The sequence below is a fragment of the Hypanus sabinus genome, chromosome 4 (genome assembly GCF_030144855.1).
Source record: "Hypanus sabinus isolate sHypSab1 chromosome 4, sHypSab1.hap1, whole genome shotgun sequence".
NCBI classification, from domain to species: Eukaryota; Metazoa; Chordata; class Chondrichthyes; order Myliobatiformes; family Dasyatidae; genus Hypanus; species Hypanus sabinus.
This window is the reverse complement of record NC_082709.1, coordinates 137667372-137685314: the sequence shown is the minus strand read 5'-3', so window position 1 is coordinate 137685314 and position 17943 is coordinate 137667372. Positions and strand designations below refer to the sequence as shown.

The 17943-nt window shown below is 39.0% G+C and overlaps 1 protein-coding gene across 1 annotated transcript in view; it reads right to left on the bottom strand.

Moving 5' to 3' along the window:
* LOC132392164 (limbic system-associated membrane protein-like) overlaps positions 1-17943 on the bottom strand; it is a 558511-nt gene that overhangs the window by 302925 nt on the left and 237643 nt on the right. The gene's annotated exons all lie outside the window — the stretch shown is intronic.

Below are 17943 nucleotides of genomic sequence, written 5' to 3'. Positions count from 1 at the left end.
CTTCAATTAGTCATTAAGAAATAAAAAGAAATTAAAAGGATCAGTGATGCAAAAACAGTTTCTTCAATTCACTTTTCTCACAGTCCTCTGTGACGCAATTGTTTTACCAATACTGCAATACTATTTTGGTCAATCAATCTAATCTTTATCTTCAGAAACTATTTATCATAGAACAGAGGGTATTCTTTTCATGCTAATGTTATGCAGGCAGTGTCTATTGGTAATGTGGACCCTGTGCTGGAGCTTCAGTCTGTTTACACTCTGCAGAGGAACACATCACTACTCTACTCTGTATGGCACAGCTCATCAGCAGCCAGAAGGGAAATTGCCGTCTCATTGCAACAGTGTTTAAAATTTACCAATAAGCCCTGCTGTTGAAGGGCAAGCAAAGACCAGTATTTGTTGTAGGCTACCAGAGCATTAGCACCATTCCAGCTATTTGAAAACATCATGACCATAATTGCTGTAACATACAGAAATTATATAATATATTTTGAACAGCTCATCTGGTAGTTGGTTTGCTTTTTTTTAAAATACGGAAATAAACATTTAATCTCTATACAATTGTGTGGCATATTCCAACAGGCCTGGTCATTCTGAGGTTTTATGCCAGCTAAACCCTTCTGGTAGTAAGAGGGGAGAGAAACAGCCAAAAATTGTGTGGCACTGGCTTTTAATCGGTTCCCTCTGGCTTTTGTTCGAAACAGCTCACCACGATGCAGCATTCCACATTGGCAGAGAAGGAAAGAAAATGGGAGTAGAAATCCTTACTGTGTTAGCAATTTGAAATAACCTGCTCTCTGCCAAGCAATGAACATTATTGATGGTCGTTGTAAATTAGTGTGTACTGAAAGAGAACACATGCAGAACAGAGTCCCATGAGCAAAACATTATCCTAATAACGTGGCTGCCAGAGTTTCTGCAGCCAAACCCCTCCAGAAGCCAAAAACCTGCAAGCCCCATTAGTAAAAGATAGATATCTCTCGAGTTCTTTCAAGTGGAGACTCAATGGCAGCTGAAAAGCATCATGAAAATGTATGCCTCTGCTGGTGTCAAGTCTCTCGAGTTTTTTTATGCTTTCTATCACAGCACTACTGCTTGTGGAAGTGCGACACAAGAAAAGTTGCCAGAATTCATTGAACACAAGTGTTGAGCTAGCACCATCTTGCTAATGCAATACTACCTTAGTTTTCCTTCTTCATGGACATGTGCACAGCATGAAACTCCACACAATCTAACAGTAATTAGATCTAACTTACCAAATATTATTAGAGCCCAAGAAAGGTAATAAAAAACAAAAATAGAAAAAAGGTTATTTCTGTACATGTTCAGATAAAGGAGTGGAAGCTCCAAGAGAGTTCAAAAGGTGATATAGAATGCAAAAATGTAGAATTTATTCAATACGATATCTTTTTACCCTGAAGATGCACAACAATTAAAATGAAAACATATTAATTCTAATTGTGTAAAATAATACACTCCAGATGCTCCAACTATCTTCTTCCCCTCTCTTCCTGACCCTTAGGGTAAAGGGTGAGTGGCAATTTTTCTCTGTGGGGTCAATGTTGCCCAATGAAACCAATATGGAAAAAGCAATTTCTTCCATAAATGAGGCATAATCTAAAGTGACACCCTTAACACCCTTAAGCTCGGCTTCTGTGATTACTTCATACTTGGATTCAAAATTCAGAATCCCTGCTCTTTGTCCACTCGGAGTGGTCAGTGGCCAGTGATTCCCAGGGTTTATGCATTCTATCAAGAAAGCTTTGAGCATATCTTTGAATGTTTTTCTCTGCCCCTCTGGTATTTTCTGCCCATAACAGAGCCAAGTTAATCACACATGTTTTTCCAAGGCTCAAGAACAGGGAACAGTAGGTTTAGTCATAAATGTTGGACCCTTGGCATTATGACAGGAAAGGATCATGTGTTAACATAGCATCAGTTGAAAGGATATTGCTATTTGTAGCTAGTTACTGAATAGGCTTCTGCCTCAAAAAGAAATACTTTGAGATATCCAGGGACAGGAAGTTAAATATGTGGTCTAATTAGCCAAATGCTATTGAGTTTTAATTGAGAGTGATTTAAGTAACATTTCATTTCCATAATTAGCTCTTGTCCTTCAAGATAATACTCGTGATACAGACAAAAAACACTTTAAATGAACAAATGTCTGGCATAAAACTATTGTCAGCATTACAGAAAACCCCCAAACTTCCTTGCACAAGTCTTAACAATCTAAGGATATTGCTATTAATGACTCTTTGGAATGCTAAAAGAAGATTTTCGTTACACAGCATGATTACTTTCTAAATCTCTACTGCTTGGATTTTAGCCCTTAACTTACTACAAAATGTCTGCAGTCATCGATCAACTTAAGTTCTTCACTTTCCCTAAATTTGATCCCCTTGTTGCCAGCTTCACCTTTACTCCCACCCGTCTCATTCAGAGAGGAAAGTTTCACCTTTACTCTCAGCCATCTCATTCAATTCCCCTGGTTTGACAGTGATTTTCATTTTCAAAAATTTAAGGGCTGTAGAAGTGTGTATTTGGTGCATATCTGATTGAGCCATCTGTCAATTGACTGGCTAGATCACATTAAATACTATCAGAGCTCAAGCAGCTCAACTAAACTGTTGGCCATCCAACTTCCTTTCCTAGCTTTTATAAAAGCTTTTGTTGTAAATAATTCCCTTTCCTTAGTGGTGCCCCTATCTCTTTCAAAACTGATGATGTTACCCTTCTTAAATTAAAACACCATCGCTCTCCTAGGCATATCACCATTCCTTCTTTGCTCTCCAGATGTAAAGATTTCATTCTTATGCATCAGATTTATTTTCCATAAGTTGATTTTCTGAACAGGTTTTGCAATATCCAGTTTGCCCTAACCTCAAATAAAAGCATAATACCCTCTTCAGCCTGCAAAATATTTCCTGTTTCTGCAGAATTTTGCCCTAACAAATAGGTAAAAGGAAAGATAATGCTGGTGAACAAAGGGATCAATGTTAGGGGAAAGGAGGAGCTTAATCTGATTGATAACTACAGAAATATAATAGTAAGTCAAGGCCTAAGATCCATTGCAGTGGGGATTTAGAATAAATTGGCATAAAAGTAAATCTTTTATGATGAGTGTTCTTTCATGGACTTCCTGAGTAGCCCCTGATGGACAACAATACCATAATCTAAAACATTTCCTTCACCATTTAGGTTGGCAAAGTGGGCCTGACTATCACTGGTTAAGCGCATGCTGACACATGTTCCGCTGCTGCCTTACAGATTGATCTTGGGTTCAATCCTGACCTTAGCTACTCTTTGAATGGGCTTTACAAGTTCTCCCCATGACTGTATGTGTTTCCACAGGGTGCAGTTTCCTCCTACATTCCAGATTACTCCTGGTGGCCCTTCATCAAAAGGAGAATGTGAGGATAATAAGTTGCAAGGCTGCAGGGAAATAAGGAAGAGGGAAGGCAGCTGAAGGGATTCTCCTACTAGAAGCCAATGAGGACCTGAAGGATCAAATAGCCTCCTTTTGTGCCATAGTAAATAACATCAATCTGCATTGAAGACCCTAAGGTACCTCGGTGTCCAATTTAACCTGAGCAACATATCCAAACAAAATCCTTGTTTATACCCCTCCAATGTCCTTCGTTAATTTTCCATTGAAACACTCAGTAGTGGTTTTCCAACATCAGACTCCATTATTTTAGTGTTCTTTCATCCTTCAATCTTCTCCATTGACTCCGATTCATCCAAAATACTGTTTCCAATATTGGATCTCACACTAATGTCAGCACAACTTTTATTCCCATGTTTGATGAATAACATTAATTCCCCAAAAGCCTTTAGTTTAAAATTCTCAACAAATTTTCTATATATCTTTGTGGTTTTAACATCCCAAATCTCAGAATTATTTTCAGTCTCAAATTCTGCTTTATATACTGCATCTTGGCCCAGTGATGGCAATACTTTAGCTGCCCAGTGACCACAAAAAAAATCTGTAATCATCTGCCACTCGATTGCTTTTGCACCCTTTTCCTTCCTCTTCTGATACCACTACAACGACCAAAAACCTTCTTTCAAGCAACATTACAAAAATACAGCAGTGAGATGAACACAAGTGAACTTTTAATGAGTGCAAAATAGCTATTGTGTTTGCCTACAAAACAGCATTGGTTGCACTGTTGTATATTTAAATACTTTGGGATGTTTCAGGGTAACTACGATAACGATTTTTAATAATGCAAATTCATTCTTTCTCACTCCAATGCTTGACAGCACACACACTGAAGGATTAATAATTGTGATTTAATTGCTGAAAGTTTATCAGAAAGTTATCGGTTGTTGCTCAACCAGCAATTACGTGGGGAATATATAAAACTGCTTATCTTCAGACTACTAATTCAACAGATTTTTTATGCCATTCTCTCTTCGTAATTATACACTATGAAGCTTAATGTAGCATAATCCCAAAATGGAGTGTGAGATAGTTATTTCCACAGTTGGTCCAGTGAAGTGCCAAATCATCCTTCTGTTTTTATTTTCCTTATCCATTCTGGTCACAGAGCTTTACATTTATATCTGGGCACTGATGTTTGAATGGATTTATGGCATATAAATGTTGTATTAGAACTACTAAACCAGTATCTTTAAAATAAATTAGCACTAGCACACTTTTAGCATTTCTAAACTGATATAGAGAATGAAAATTCATTTATGTCATGAGTTGAATGGCAGCTAGTAATTCTGTAGAGATCATCAGGCTGTCAGTGGCCCCAGAAATCCAGAATGACCTGGCAAAAGTGAAAGTCTAAAGTAAGCTGGAGGTCAGGGCCAGTGCACCTGCCCTGCTCCTCTGCTGAACTTGGCATTAATCAGATTGGCAAAGTACTGATATGATGAGGAAATTACGCTGTTTGCATCTAGACTCTCAGCTTGAATTATTTTACTTGATTTAATTATTTATTGGTATTTCAAAGTGCTTTAGTTACATTTATTCAATATAACTTATTGCTCTGAATGATTTAGATCAATTCAGATAGATTTCAATTGCCTCTGAGGGTTTGGAGATGGGGTTAGACCAAAGCAAACCAAACTCAAGGCCAAGCCATCTCCATTTTGCTTTTGTCTGTTGTGTTCTCTACATGCGGATTAAGTAGTTCAGGTATCTGGACACCTTGTTTGTCCATTCTGTCCAGTGGGTACAGACCAGGATGACCTAACCTACAATTTATAAAGGCAGCTTTAAAGACACATGGTAAAGTGCTCTTTGTTCATAGCACATTAAAATGTTGTTAACACATCTGAATAATACTACTTAATAGTTGTCTTCAAAAACGTGATGTTATCAAAGATTCACATTATGAAATGGATCTCTTGGCTCAAGAGGATCAAAGAAGGCTGGCTTATGTACATTTATTAAGTGCATTAACTGAAATGAGGCACTTTTATAGAATCTGTATAAACTAGATCAAATATTAGCACAACTCCACTGAATCATAATCAACATTCGCATTCAACTGAGTGTACTCTCCATCCAAAGATCAATCCTTTGATCTCTGGATGCACCATGTGATTTCAACATAATAGAGAACAATGCAATTTGTAATGAAAAGCCCCAAAGTGAATTAAATCTATTTTACGATGTCACTGAACAACTACATATTGGCATTAGTGATATAATGCGCAATATGTTTGTGTGATGAAACTTTTTTCTATTTCCTGCATCAGAGTAAAATAATAATTCATTTTATCTATCTGTATTGTGTGTGTATATATATATATAAAGTTCAAAGTTCAAAATAAATTTATTATCAAAGTACATATATGTTACCACATACAGCCATCAATAAATTCATAATAGAATAATATAGGCATCCATTAGTCTCATGAGACCATGGATTATGGATTTGTGCCTTGGAAGGTTTCCAGGTTGCAAGCCTGGGCAGGGTTGTATGGGAGACCGCCAGTTGCCTAAGCTGCAAGCCATCCCCTCTCTCCACACCACCGATGTTGGGAAGGAAACTAGGACCCAAGCAGCTTGGCACTGGTGACATCACAGAGCAATGTGTTGTTAAGTGCCTTGCTCAAGGACACAACATGCTGCCTCAGCTGAGGCTCGAACCAGTGACCTTCAAGATCATTAGACCAATGTCTTATCCACTAGGCCACACACCAACAATAGAATAATAACCATAATAGAATTAGTGGAAGACCGCACCAACTTGGGAGTTTAACTAGTAAGTTAAAGACAACAAACTGTGCAAATAGAAAAATAAATAAATAAATAAATAAATAAATAAATAAATAAATAGATAGATAGATAAATAAATAGATAAATAAATAAATAACAATGGATAAGTAATAAATAACAAGAAAGTGATCTGAAATGTCCTTGAAAGTGTATCCATAGGTTGCAGGAACATTTCAATGATGGAGCAAACTAAGTTATCTCCTTTGGTTCAAATGCCTGATGATTGAGGAGTAATAACTGTTTTTAAACCTGGTGGTGTGTGTGACCTGAGGTGCCTGTATTTTCTTCCTGATGGCAGCCGCAAGAGCATGTTCTGTGTGGTTGGGGTCTTTGATGGTGGATGCTGCTTTCCTGCAACAAAGCTTCATGTAGTTGTGCTCAGTGGTGGGGTAGGCTTTACCCATGATGGACTGGGCCACATCCGGCACCCTTTGTAGGATTTTCCACTTGGAGACATTGAGTTTTCCATACCAGGCTGTGATGCACCCAGCCAGCCAATATACACTCCACTGCACATCTCCAGAAGTTTGTCAAAGTTTTGTGGTCGAAAGACTCTGTTGGACATTGGTGATGTAGAATGATATGTCTGTTCTCTGGTTTATTGGCGAACGGCGGGTTGGGGGGGGGCAGGTGGCGGGAGAGCTGTGTGGCTTCAATTGCAGTGAGGACGAGATCTCAAGCCACAGTGTCACCTGTTTGCAGCCACCCAGCGGATGCATCGGATTTGGGCACTCCACTAGAGTGTCAGAGCCAGTGTGGTGTAGCGTCCATTCTGGAGTTTGTATTGCCCAACCCACCCACTCCCCCAGTGGTAACAGCAGAAGACAGGCTGTATTGTGTTTGACTGCAGACTGCTGCAACATTTAGGGACTCAGGGCGATGGACTAAATTTTTTTGTGTGACTATATGTTACTACTATCTCATATGTCAGGAGATGTCGGGTTAAGTTTTTTTTATGCAGACAGTGGTAAATGCATGATATGGGCTGCTGCCGGCAGAGGTGGAGGTGGAAACAATGGGGTTTTTTAAGAGATTCCCAGATAGGTACATAGAGCTCAGAAAAATAGGCTATGGGAAAGCCTAGGTAATTCTAGGGTAAGTAAATATTCGGCACAGCTTTGTGGGCCAAAGGGCCTGTATTGTGCTGTAGGTTTTCTAGGTTTCTATATGTGCTATATGTGCCTTGTGCCACAGCACAACTATTGGTATTGGTTTTGGCACCTTGGCCCGGAGTAATGTGGTTTTGTTTGGCTGTATTCATTGGGTATTCAATGTATGGTCGAATGACAAATAAACTTGAACTTGAATACCCCTTATGATCCAATTAAATCTTTCCACTCTCACCTTAAACTTATGTCCTCTAGTTCTTAAGTCTTCTGCCCTGGGGTAAAAAAAGACTGCATTCACCCTATTTATGCCCCTCTTAATTTTATACACATCTGCTAGATCATTCTCCATTCTTCTACATTCCAGTGAATAAAGACTTCGTCAGACTTGGTATCGACATTAACCAAGTTGTCTGTATTTCTTCCATCTTATTGGTATCATCCCAAGAATTGGGCAACCATCACTGAACACAATAATCCAAGCAACACACACAAAATGCTGAAGGAACTCAGCAGACCAGGTAGCATCTATGGAAAAGAATAAAAAGTCAATGGTTCAGGCCGAGACCCTTCATTAGGACTGGTAAAAAGATGAGAAGCTAGAGTAAGAAGGTGGGGGAGGGGAGGAAAAAGTATAAGCTGGTAGGTGATAGGTGAAACCAGGCGAGGCTAAGGGGAGAAGTAAGGAAATGAGAAGTTGATTGATGAAAGAGGTAAAGGACTGGAGAAGAGGGAATCTGATAGGAGAGGACAGAAAACCATGAAAGAAAGGGAAAGGGGAAGAGCACCAGGGGGAGGTGATAGGCAGGGTACGAGATAAGGTAAGAGTTGGAAGTGGGAATGGGGCAATGGTGAAGGGTGGGTGGACTATTACCAGAAGTCTGAGAAATCAATATTCATACCATCAGGTTGGAGGCTACCCAGATGGAAGATATGGTGCTGCTCCTCCAACCTGATTGTGGCCTCATTATGGCAGTACAGAAGGCCACGGATTGACATGTCAGAATGGGAATGGGAAGTAGAATTGAAATAGATGTTGCCAGGAGGTCCCGCTTTATCAGCCGGATGGCGAGTAAATGCTCAGCAAAGTGGTCTCCCAATCTACGTCGGCTCTCAGCAATATACAAGAGGTCACAATAGGCTCTGAATGGTAGTGAGGAGGAGGTGTAGTGGCGGGTATGGTATTTGTTCCACTTGTAAGAGTAAGTACCAGGAGAGAGATCAATGGGGAGAGATAAATGGACAAGGGAGTCATGTAAAAGAAGGATCCCTGTGGAAAGTGGGGCCCTGGGGAGGGTGGGGGGGGTGGGGATGTGCCTCTACTAGTCATGGGCCTCTACCTCAGGAAACAACCTTCCACCATCAACCTTCGGTTTCTTGTTGTATTTCTTATAAATTACAAATCATAGATTATTATTTCATAATGAAAATAATAATGTGGCTCATTTACTAATCAAGGGAACTGCATGCAGATTGGTCGGCGAAGAATTGCAATGTACTTGATATATCAATCAGCTTGGCAAGTTCTGGAAAAGCTTGAAGTTTTCTGCTCCTTGTCTAGGAACACAGAACTCTATTGGGAGCATATTGTTATTTTCAAAATTGAATGTTGGACTTCTAGCTAAAGACAAGTTAACACCAATTTGATAACTGCCCCTAGACTATTAAAAGATGTAGTGAGACTTTTGCAGATCACAGAATACTGCTGAATTAACAAGTTGTTAATTTATTGATGTTGCAGTGGAGGGCTTGTGCCCTGGGGGAGCGTTAAGTGAATAATTATTATAACAACTTGAAGCAACCCATTCAATTCATAAAGAACTCAAATTATTTACCAGTATGTATTTGCATGCAATTATCAGTATCATTTGATTCTCCGGCTCATAAACTAGTATTTTAACAAAAATAGTTCTTAGAAAAGAGGCCATTCCTGTATTAAGAACACTTCAAGCTCAAGTTCAATTTATTGCCGTTCAGCCATACGTGTGTCTTCCGCCAAGTAAAGCAACGTTCCTCCAGAACAAGGTGCACAACACAGTAAATATAACTTGCACCACAACACATTAAGTAACATTAGTAAATTAACCAATAATAAAGGTGCATTTATGACATAAGCTAAACAGTAAATAGTATAACGCTACTGGCACTTCATGCATGATGAGTCAAGGGTGGTTTCAGGGTGTTCAATAGTCTTACAGTCTGGGGGGAGCAGCTGTTACCCAACCTAACAGTTCCTGTACTAATGTTACAGTGCATCCTCGCTGATGGTTAGGGGGGAGGTCAAAGAGATTGGTGGATAAATGGGAGGGATCATTGACAATGCTTAGGGCCCGATACACATAGCATTCCTGATAAATTTCTCTGATGAGTAGAAAAGAGAGCCTAATGATTCTCTCAGCAGTCCTTGCAATCTTTTGTAGGGACTTGTGGTTAGATGCCTTGCAATGTCCATACCAGACTGTGATGCAGCTGGTCAGAACTCACTTTATGGTGCTCCTGCAAAAATTGGTTAGAATTGGGGGCAGGGGTCCTCAATCACCCCAGTCTCCTCAGGAGGCAGAGACACTACTGTGCTTTCTGGGCTAAAGTGGTGGGGTTGTGAGACTTCGTGAGATTGCCTACACAGTGCATTTCCAGAAACTTGATGCTCCTGCACGGAGGAGCCATGTATGTGTAGTGAGGAGTGGTCAGTCTGCACCTTATTGAAGTCCACAATCATCTCTTTGGTCTTGTTCATTTTGAGACGCAAGTTGGTAGGCTCTCAGCATTCTACAAGCCACTCTACTTCCTCTCTATACATTGTCTCATCGTCGTTCTTGAGAAGGCCAATCACTGTTGTTTCATCAGCAAATTTAATGATTCAGTTTGAACTGAATCTAACAATGCAGTCATGCGTCAACAGCGTGAACAATAAAGGGCTGACATACAAAATAAGCTTCCATAGTATTATTAATTTCTACAGATGACTGAGTCAGCTTCCTCTCTCTCAATATATTCTAATTGGTCTTTCTTATCAATCCTCTGTGCGTTTGATGTCATCCATTACAATACTGTGGAAGCAATGCTGCATTATTGAGTGGTTTGTGCATTTTCTGAGTTATGAGCAAATGTTACATGGACACATGTTAAAAATAGAATCTGTTTGTTACTTAGGGAGAGCCTGAATAGCTGGACAACATGTTTAAATCTTCTGAAACACCTAAGGTGTACAGTAACTAGCTGCAATTTCCTTATACCTCAGATGAAGGTCTGACATTTAACATCAATAAATCAAATGGTACCAGTGTTCAAACCACAGTGAAACGGTCCCTTTAGGAGTAAAGTACAGGCTGGCAGAATAATATTGCAGCTGTAACATGAAGCTGTAAGTTTATAAGGTAATCTGGCAATACTATTAAGGTGAGATGCCAAATAGAGATTTAACATTTCCCTGAAAGAAAGGGGGTAAGGAAGTCAGCAAGTCAACCAGTTTGAAGCCAGGAATAATTAAACTGTTTTCTACAAGCATTTTCTGTGTGTTCTGCTAATAAGCATAATGGCGATATTATATCCCATTAATTGTACACTTTCATAATTAAAGAGAGAACCCAAAAGCTAACTGTCAGTATGACATTTTAGATTTGAAAGATTCTAATTTATTTTAAATATATCTTTTTATTGATTACCAATAAGCTTTTCTAACACTATAATCTTAATTTTTACTATTTCTTAATTTCTCCGCTGTGCTGTACATCACGATATATCACTAAGAAATTATACACCCTCGTTTGGGGCAAGTCTAATGTTACTCTAATTGTCACAGATAAATCAATAGCCTCCACCTCTGTTACAACTTTCATTAATGTCTGGATCACCTTCACAGTCCACATTTGTGATAATCTCCTGACCACATTTCATAACTCTACACATCCTCCAGCTCATTTCTATCTCATTACTCATTTTAAATTGCTTTTACCATTCATCTCAGTCCTTGCCCATCTACATTGCTTACCAAATCTTCATATTTTAGTTCTCACATTTGTTCACTCAGTTGGAGGAAGGTTTAACTTGTTGCTACAATGGACATATTGCAGTAAGTCTACGCCCCTTGGGAAACTCTGAATAACTCTTTCATCTCCATTAGAATCCACAACTTCCCAAAGCAACTGAAGGAAATGTAATATTTGTCATTCTACCTCCTTCCTTCCCACTATCTAAAGCCCTGAACAAAATGAAGTACTTCTTTCAAATTAGTGTATTGCATTTCAGCTGGACAAATCATAACCCTCAGGACTCACTGCTACAGTCACTAATTTCAGATAATCATCTGTTCTAATCTTGCTGCTCAGATTCCCACATTCTGTTTTTCTCTTTTCCTTCTGGTAATTTTAGATTCCATTCCTTTCCCCAGGCACGTTTATTTCATTCACTAGCATTTACTCTTTCATCCAGCACTGTTACTCGTTATTCAGTCTCTCCTGGTCTCCACCCATTAAAGGCTTTGTCTGTCTGTCTGTGTCTCTCTCACTCACTCTCACTTTGTCGTCCTCCCTACTTAATCTGCAATATGGACATACTATATTGCCATATTTCTCTTACTGAGTTCTGATTTCGCATCTCTCCACAGATGTCCCAGGACCAATTGAATATCCCAACAATTTTCATATATTTTAATTCATTTTTTAGGATCTGGGTGTCACTGACAAAGCCAGCATTTATTGCCTATTCCGTATTGTCCTTGAAAATGTGATGGTGAGCTGCCTTCTTGAATTCTTTCTGACCCCCTTAGTACTGTTTTTCAGGATTAGAGCCGGTGCCAAAAAACTAAGAGAAGGTGAGAAGAGGATCAATACACTCTGCAACCACAACGCATGCCAGTGGTGGGAATTAACGTATTGGAAGGGGGAGCTGAGATGATGGGACGCCAGTTAATGAGACCACTTTGTCCTGAAGGCTACTGAGAATAAACACTAGAGATTCTGTGAATGCTGCAAATTCAGAGCAACACACACAAAATGCTGGAGGAGCTCAGCAGGTCAGGCAGCATCGATGCAACTGAATAAAGAGTTGACATTTTGGGCCATAAAACTTCATCGGAATTGCATAGAGATAAAAAAAACCTGCAGAAGAAAATAAAAAGTTAGGGGGACAGGAAGGGCATGAAGATGGCAGGTAATAGGTGTGCGAAAGAAAGAGGAGGATGGTACGTAGGTCAGGGATAGAGGAAGAAAGGAAATGATGTGAAAAGCTACGAAGTGAAGGTGGAAGGGGCAAATGGTTGAAGAATGAGGAATCTGACAGGAGAGGACAGTAGATCGTGAAATAAAGAGGAGCTGGTGTCTAGTGTCCTCCATGCTACCTCTGTATTTATTTGCAAGTGTCACACTAAGAGTGACATACCAATTCTCCTCAAACTCCTCATGAAATATTGCCACTGTCATGCCTTCTTTGCAAATTTTGGATTCATGATAAATCATCAGAGATATCTACACCCAAGAATTAGAAACTGTTCACCCTTTCCACAGCTAATCGCTCGATGAGGACTGATGTGTGTTCCCTCAATTTTCCCTTGCTGAAGTCCACAGTCAAATCCTTGGTCTTACCTGACATTGAGTGCAATGTTGTTCTTGCAACACCACTCAACCAGTTGATCTATGTCACTCCTGTATGCCTCCTGATCACCATCTGAATTTCTGCTGACAATTGTTGTGTTGTCGGCTTTTTTATTAATGGCATTTGAGCTGTGTCTAGCCACACAGTCACGGGTGTAAGGAGAGTAGAGCAGTAGTCCAAGCACGCATCCTTAAGGTGTGCCAGTGTTGATTGTCAGCGAAGAGATGTTATTTCCAATCCCCACAGTCTGTGGTCTCCCAGTGAGCAAGATCCAGTTGCAGAAGGAGGTATAGAAGCCAAGTTTTGGAGCTTGATGATTAGAATTGAAGGTTAGATTGTGTTGAACGCTGAACTGTCCTACTGTTGTCCAGGTGATCTAAGGCTGAATGGAGAGACATTGAGACTGCATCCAATATAGACCTATTGTGGAGATAGGCAAATTGTATTGGGTCCAGATCCTTGCTGAAGCAGGAGCTGATTCTAGCCATGATCAATCAACAAAAACACTTCATTACAGTGTTCTTGAGTGTCATTGGTCAATTGTTGTTGAGGCAGCTGACCCTGCCCCTCTTGAACATTGGTATGATTGTTGCCCTTTTGAAACAGATGACAACCTGGTGGAATTTAATTCCTTGGTCCGTAATAAATACAGTTAAGAAAGATGTCTCTTTTTTACTAGAGAAATTAAGCAAATTCAATATATAAATTCAGCTATAATTTATATGTGTAAATGATTAGATAGATATAGAATATAAACCATAGGACAATATAGCATAGGAGCAAGCCCTTCAGCCCACACTGTATCTGCTGACTGTGAATGCTAAAGTAAACTAATCCCATTGGCTGGCACATGGTTGACGTCTCTCCCTTCTCTGCATGTTCATTTATAAGGCAAACATAACCAGAAAAAGAAATGAACAACAGAACTACAAAAATAATGTTCAATAAAATTATAACATCTTTAATTCTGTTTAATAAAGTAGTTTTCTGAATATTTGATAGGCTGGAACAGGTCCTTCAGGTGGCACTGTAAATAACTTAAATTTCACATTTTAATACAATAATTAATGATGAAACAGATACAGACTTACTCACACTTCCAGTCACATGGGATTGCATGAATATAGTTACCATGTCTGGAGCATCTAGTTCTCTTACGTAAGTGAAAAACAAGAATGCTAAATTTAAAGCAAGTGTTTCCCAGTGTAAATCTGCCTTCAACCATATAACATATTTCAATGTCTCACTTTGTGACCTGACAGGTAGGTTAATGTTCCGATTCATGGCCAGTCAGATAAAGTAGCAGCACATAGCCTGTCAGCAATGGACCTAATTACACTATTCCTCACTGCTGTCATGTGTGCCGCACAGTGTCATTACTCATACTCTACCTACATTAATAAAGAATGATGTTGACAGGATTATTCCTTCTCCATCTCAGTTTTATATAGTATCAAAAACAAATCAAAAAGACTAATGTGTTATAAAGTGAATTTATTTCATAATTGGCTTTTGAACTTATTTTTCTCCATTTTTCCCTCTTTCTTTACACCCATCTTGCTCATTACAACCTCTCCTTTTAGAAATGAATGGTTTGTAATCCATTACTGATTTTGTTAGTCTCGGCCTTAGATTAAACAGAGATGAATATTCTTTACTAGAAAATAAAGAAATTGCCTTTATGTATCACATGTGCTGTGTATTTAATATTTCAGTAATATTTGAGTAACATTGTAAATGTATTGTTTGCATAAGCATTCTTTGTTTACACAATTCATTATTTAAAGAACAGGAATGGGACATGTCATCAGGCATCATGTCATATGTGCACACCTCTCTAAAGTAAAAAGAAATCTAAAAAGTAAAGAACTTTACCCTGTCTTTCTTTTGATTAGTTTTGGAGCTACAAAAATAACCAAACTAGTCAAAATGCAGCTTTCTGATATTGTGAAAGTATTGCAGGAACATTCAGAACCAAAGCTACTTTTGATTGCAAAATGCTTTAGGTTTCAAAAGCAGAATCAAAAGGAAGGGGAGGTCATTTCAGCAATTGTGACTGAATTGAAGGAATTACCTCAATATTGTTAGTTCACCGATGGGCTTAATGATGCACTGAGAGATTATTTAGTTTATGGAACCTAACAAGAAAGCATTCAAAAGTAGTTCCTAACTGAAACACAACTCACATTTAAAGGAAATGTTGAAATTGCTGTATCAACGGAAACAGCAAACAGAGACACAATTGAGCTACAGTCAGGAATGAAAATGAGCCCGAACTAAATTGTAATACCTAAAAAGAAACTGGCCTGGCTGAACAAATTGTTACATCGTTGTAGCAAGGGCTCACATACACCAGATCAATGCAAGTTTCAGGGAAAAACACGCAGAAAATGCAAGGAAGTAAGATACACCGGGAAAGGAAAAAGTTAAAAAGTCAAGTTGCAGTTTCAAGAAGTGCATTGATCTGCATGCTGCTGATGAAAGACCTGATAAGGACTGAGTAGCCTTAAGATTTACAGTATGAAAACTAACAGGAGGTGAGCAATATAGTTTACTTCAGAAGTGAACGGCAAATTGATTAAAAGGGAATTGGACCCCGGCGGCTGATTAAGTCATTCCACAAAATGAGTTAGAACTGCATTTCAAAGATACTGAACTGAATCCTGTGGATATCCAATTAAGATTTTTTACTGGAGAAAAGAAAACTCCTGTGGGAATGACATTCACAACAGGAAAATATAACAAAAAACAAACCACACTGGACTTGTATGTTGTGAAATCAGGAGGGCCAGGATCATCAGCTGTGATTAGCTGAGATAACTACAACTTGATTGGAGATTTATTCACTATTTGCATGCCACGTGCTCTACGTAACAGTCAACTGAATACAAATTAAAAAAGATGGCACAGCAGTGTTCAAGGATGGTGCTGGAACATTCAAACATATCAAAGGTAAAATAATGTTCAATGAAAATTCTGCATCCATTTTTGCCCATCCAGTTCCTTATACAAAGTAGCCAGTAGCTAGGTTCAGTGGAGGCAGAAGGAATTCTTTCCAAGGTTGAGTGGAGATCATGTCAATGCCAGTGATCCCAGTAACCAAAAAGAATGGGTCTTTAAGGGTCTGTGGTGATTTTAATGTCACCATCATCCAAGTACTGAAAATAGATAGAAAGAGAAACCATAAAAGACCCCACACAGTCTCAGGTCTACATGGCAAACCAAAATAGATGGAATGTGCAGCAGAAATTCCAGTTCCCCCATTCTTTACCAGGGCCAGGATGAACTTGCCCTTTAAGGCAGTTGCCTTATATGGGCATAGAGAGTTGTTGTACTATCGAAGTCGAGAGCTAAATTGTCGGAGGAGCTGAATGCCAGCCATCTAGGCATGGTCAACATGAAAGCATTGACTTGAAGCCTTGTCTGGTGGCCAGTGACAGCTTGCCATGCACTGCTGAGGATGTCAGGACATCCAGTGAAAGGTGCCCAGAGCTGTCAGAGGTGCTTCCTGCAATTCCAGAGTCAACCACCACAGAGGAGGCCACAGAACATGAGATTGTTTCACAACCACAAGTCTCAACTGCCAAATAGAACGTCTCCCTTCTCAAGCCTGAATGGGATGATTTAAAATTTACTATGCTTGAATGTCCGTACAGCCGTTGTTATATAATATACGATGTATATATTTGAGATGCATTCTACATCGGGTTGGAGTTTATAGCCAAGCAGGATGAAGTGTTGTGTATTTACTATTTTAGTAATATTTGATTAATAATGTAAATATACTGTTTGATTAAGCATTCTTGGTTCACATAATTCATTGTAGGTTATATGCAAAGTATGTGAATGGCATAAGGCATCGTCACCACATCATGTGCGCACACATCATTCAAGTAAAAACAGAACTAAAAAAAAAGTACACATGTAATCTCCAGTCTCCTATGTTTTACATTCAATTAGTTTTGGAGTTTCAAAACATAACAACGAAACAACATACAATGAAATGTGTCATTTTCATCAAATCAATTTAGCCAAGATTGTCTTGGGGGCAGCCCACAGGTATTGCCACATGTCCAGCGCCAGAACAAGCACACCACTTACTAACTTTACCCAGTATGTCTTTGGGAAGTGGGAGGACATTGGACCACCTGGAGGAAATCCACAAGGTCACAAGGGAGAACATACAAATTCTTTACAGACAGCATTGGGCATTCAACCCACTTGGTAATTGCTGGCACTGTAAATTAATTGTGCTAACTGCTACGTTACTGTGCTGCCTCTAGCTTTGGATAGCCTGTTAAATGCCAAGTCACCATAAAATAAGGTACAATTCATTAATTTTACCACAAAAAAAGGAAAATTACCATCACTTTATTTATGTTTAAATTCTGGATTTTTGTTTGATTTTCTATTAGGCAGCTCTTTTCCTTTTTAATATGACTGTCTCTATGTAGTAGCATTCTTAGATACAGTAGTATAAAAAGCATGGTGGCAGTCATAAAGTGATGCCAAATTAATTAAGCTGTGTATCTTGTCTTTAGTTGCTTATTAAATATTGAACTCAACTCTGTGGTGGCCCAGAAGATCTGTCAATATTTTTACTGCCCTGCTTAGTCATCTTGGCAGAAATACCTGCTTTCTACATTGAAATAATGATATCCTAGAGGCAGCTCAAATATTCCAAAGTTTGGATGAGTGTATGGAAAATACTATATTGGATGCAACTGAAATCAGGGAAAACTGAACTCACATTTACCAGCTAAATGAAAAGTACAGATCAGGTGGATCGCATCAATTATTTAGAGACTCAAACAGTTTATTGCAATGTAACTTAACTATTTCAGCCAACATCATCAGAAGCTTGCTGCACTACCTTTAAGAACAACACATCACAGGGAGTGACCAATGCTCTCCTTGACGGATTTTGTACTCAAGTTCTTAACATCAGTATTACCATAGCTCTGTAGATTCCACAACATTACAAAGGCTGTGACTGGA